The sequence below is a fragment of the Camellia sinensis genome, chromosome 3 (assembly GCF_055761805.1).
Source record: "Camellia sinensis isolate YWXY chromosome 3, ASM5576180v1, whole genome shotgun sequence".
NCBI lineage: Eukaryota > Viridiplantae > Streptophyta > Magnoliopsida > Ericales > Theaceae > Camellia > Camellia sinensis.
In genome coordinates, this window is record NC_138963.1 from 202,984,131 (window position 1) to 202,988,277 (window position 4,147).

Here is a 4,147-nt window from a genome sequence, read left to right on the forward strand (position 1 = left end):
GAGCACTGGGCTATAAACAGCTAATGAGCGTCCTCGGATGCCAACCCTCACTACTAAAAAAATCACTTTTTGCGACCGCTATAAACCGTCGCAAATAATAAAAAAACAGTCGCAAAAGACCTTTTGCGACGGCCCATGCGACGGCAAATGGGGGTCACGAATGTGGGGGTGGCAAATACTTTTTGCGACGGCAAAGCAACGGTCGCAAATTATTCGCGACCGCCTAAACTACTTATGGCGACCACTATTTTTCCGTCACAAAAAACAAAGAAAAACACTAATATGATTTTTGGCGACCATCTTGTTACCGTCGCAAAAAAAAAAAAAAAAGAAAAAAAGTTAAGCAGTCTAAGAGTAGTAATGACAAGAATTTAGACGGTATAGCATTGTAGTTTAATCAAGCATTCCATTTGAATCTCAAAATTGGAGTCATATGTGAGTTATTACAACTAAAACTTGGGAAAAGTTCTTTTATGAAAAAAATACAATCCATTGGAAAACAGCTCTTTGTTGATGTTAGGGTGCGTCTTGAAGAGGACACCTGGATTGCCTCCAGTCTCAACCTGAAAGTAAGGCAAGATGTTAAAGCATGCCATTAGATAAAGCATCAAAATTTAAATCTACAAACTCAACTCATGGAGAAAAAAGTATGCACTTCTAAAGATACCACAAAAATTAGCTTTAAAAGGTCATTAATCTTTTAACAGCAGAAATAAACTTAAGGCAACATTATAGTCTCTAAATATGGTGAAGAACTAAGCTCCTGTTTGAATTTCCAACTGAAATTGAATGGGGCCATTCCTTTCTCACAAAAGAATTTAACTTAAAACTCATCAACCTTGAACTGTTATTTCCATAAAGCCTATAAATGACCATATATGAAAAAAATTATAAAATAGAACTCTACTTGAGATTACTCTGTAACACAGTTGACATATAAAAATACAGCAAGATTTAGATAAAATAGGCACGGAACAAGGTGGCGATGAAAGTGGAGAACCCCCATGCGAAAACCATCAGAAATTGCCATTATCTAAATCCTCATCAAGTGACCACATGTTGACAATTGCAGTTCCAAGTTCAAGCAAAGGGAACACAGTTCAGGAGGAAGAAGACATCACTACAAAAACTGAACAAGAAATGGCTGAAGAACAGTCCTCATTTTCCATTCCTGATGCTAAAGACAGGGGTCAAACAGAGGTAAATAATACAGGTAGTCCAAATGAAGTAGAGAAGCACACCAGGGAAGGCGATTTGATGGGAGGGTTTAAATCAGACCAGGCATTTAGACAGATACAAAAGATCTACATGTCTCACATCAACCAAATCAGCATAACTTTCACATATCAAGGCTACTCTTTAGACAGATACAAAAGGTGTTTGAATTTAACAGGACTGTTCACAATTTCATAACCATAACATCTAAGAGATCTCAATCCTAGAAAACTTCATGCAAGTCATTCAAAAATTTCCTCTAAGTGCACAGTATCATGTGAATAAAAGAAAATGACAGAAGAGAACCTGGCATGCCTCTGACAGAGTTGAGAATCCTTCTTCAAAACAAAGCTAAAAGTCAAAATTTTAACATAAAAGACATGTACAGGTAGAATTATAAGGTTCAGCTGAAAAGCATAGTAAAATGAATTTGGAACCTGTACTCGTCACTAACACCATATGAAAAGACTATATCCTGAAACTCTTCAAGCACTGCCACTGCACATGAATTCATAAGGTTTAAAGCTTGGCCATCGTTTGGTTTCTCAAATTCATGACTTTCAGAAAATCACTGACACACACTCATCTGCAACATTTTTCATTATGTAAGATGTTTCCAATGAAACTGAGGAAAGACAGATTTATAGATCCAGCATGCCTTCTTAGTTTTAGAATCAAACATCCTTTCCAACATCACCACATCATGTTAGGCCATGAAAATTAGATTGGGACTTTAAACAGTAATTCTATGGTCCCAGAACTTCTTTCCCAGAAATCTCCTAGAATCCAATTACCATGTGCAATATCAACTACAGCATAAAATTGGGTATGATCACTTGGTTGCAAGAAAAAGAAAACCAATAAATGAGCAGAATTGCACAATCATGAACTAAAAATTATACACGCGAGGTCACATGTATCGGTAATAAGACTGGCCAATACTGACCATAGGGTAGGTATGATCTTTATCTTTAGGAAAAGTCATAAAACTGAACTGTTGAGTTCTAACATAAGGCATGGCTAGAATGAGGACAAAGGAGAATATATGGTATATACTCCCATATAAATACACTCAAAACATGATTACAGTACTTATGTTTCTGCGTGTGTGTGTGTGTGAGAGAGAGAGAGAGAGAGAGAGAGAGAGAGAGACTTATGCAGGTTAATTCACTGAGCCAATCGCTGTTTCTCTACCTCACAAGAAGCAAAACAAAATATATATGTTTGAAACAATTTAAATATTGCAGAACTGTGGCATATACAACTTACAACATATGACACAGAAGTGCATAACAAACTCACACATCCTTACAATAAAGTACAATTGACAAGGCCAAAAAGAAAAGATGGACACCATATACAATAAGGTAAATTACAAAATCATTAAAACTGGAAGCTAATAATTTTTTTTTCCCGGAAGTATATTAAGAAAGCATCAAGAGGGGACGCCACCCAATTCCCAATTCATGGAAAGGAATCTGCCAAAATGGGGTTGCTTTCCAACCATCTCGTTGTAATAGGTAATTTACTAAAGCAACTTCTATTTATATAATTTTCCTTATATATAATATGGATAATTTGAATGTTCAATCCACCAAAGTCCAAATTAAAAGAGGACGATCTCATCATAGTGGAATGCACATATGATGTTTTCTAGGAAATTAATTGGAGCTCGATACTACCTAAAGGGATATGAGGTAGTATATTAGTAACTAGCTGTCGCAAAAGATTAGGCGCAAAAAGTTAATTTTCTAGTAGTGACGTATACATTTTATTTTTGATTACTTGCAACTTTTTCTGACTGCATAGAATCATTGGTGACCAACACGAGCAACTTAGAAAGAGATGATGCATTTTGAGTCTGGCTTTTTGGGTAATAGGTCAAAGGTTTACCAACTCTAATCTTTATGCTTTCTTTTTTACTCTTTTCTTTATCCGTAAGCTTTTACCTTTTGAATTGTTCTTAAAAAAACACAATTAGCGTCTTCAACACACTAACAGACTTGCATGACCAATAGGCCCAAAGAATTGAGTGCAATCATCCATGTCAAAATTTGGTTCCTTTGTCAATGCTTCATCTGCTTCTTGAAGCCTATGTAGCTTCAGCAAGGTCTCAGCTTGCAATGCAAAAGTCTTTCTCAATTACCAACAACCAAAACAAAACACTCATGTCAGTTTCAAGCCTATAGCTATGGCACCAAACCTTGAAAACAGAACATAACATTTAAAGGCTGAAATTGAAGTGTATAGCTAACTGTGGGGCAGAATCAACACCAGCTGATATGGCGAGCCTGGTTTCTTTCAGCAATGTGTTCCAATCTCGTTGTATCTTGGCCTCAATACACTTACTCAGATGAACCTGAAGGTTTTTAGCTTTAGTCAAGACATCAGGGTCTGATAGCACCAGCTTGTTTATAGTGATACATTGCCTTTTCTGCTTCTTCTAATCTGCAATCACAAATATATATTACAACAACAACAGTAATGCCCAATTAAGCATAATGTACATCACTAAATGACAATTGAAGATCTGAAAACTAAAAGATGATTAAAAAAAAAATTATCATGTTTTAAATAGTAGGAGACAAATTAGTATTGGTCGAAGTGCAATGATATAAAGAGTATTGAAAGATATGTATTGAGAATTTTGGTGGCACAATTAAAGATATGAACAATGGCCTCCGATAGCCTCCGATATAGAAAATCAAATGTTGTCACGAACCATTCTTGTTGCAGGTTTCCAAGTAAAACATTCATAGATGAACACGAGATGTAGCAAAATCCTTAATGCAACGCCTAACTCTCACAAAAGTATTAATTTGTCATTACATCTAAAGCATTCATTTAAGTTATTGTATGTAGAAACAACCTGAAATTTTAATTTTGAAACATCTAAGAAACTTTCTTCAAGAATCACACAAAATTGAGGCAC

At 35.6% G+C, this 4,147-nt stretch overlaps 1 long non-coding RNA gene across 1 annotated transcript; it reads right to left on the minus strand.

The window, feature by feature from the left end:
* Positions 1-1,366: 1,366 nt before the first annotated feature.
* Positions 1,367-2,319, minus strand: LOC145820877 (uncharacterized). Its single transcript, XR_014362918.1, has 2 exons — positions 1,653-2,319; positions 1,367-1,566 (listed from the first exon to the last, which is right to left on the minus strand). It is a non-coding gene; the product is annotated as an uncharacterized LOC145820877 (long non-coding RNA).
* Positions 2,320-4,147: the final 1,828 nt, after the last annotated feature.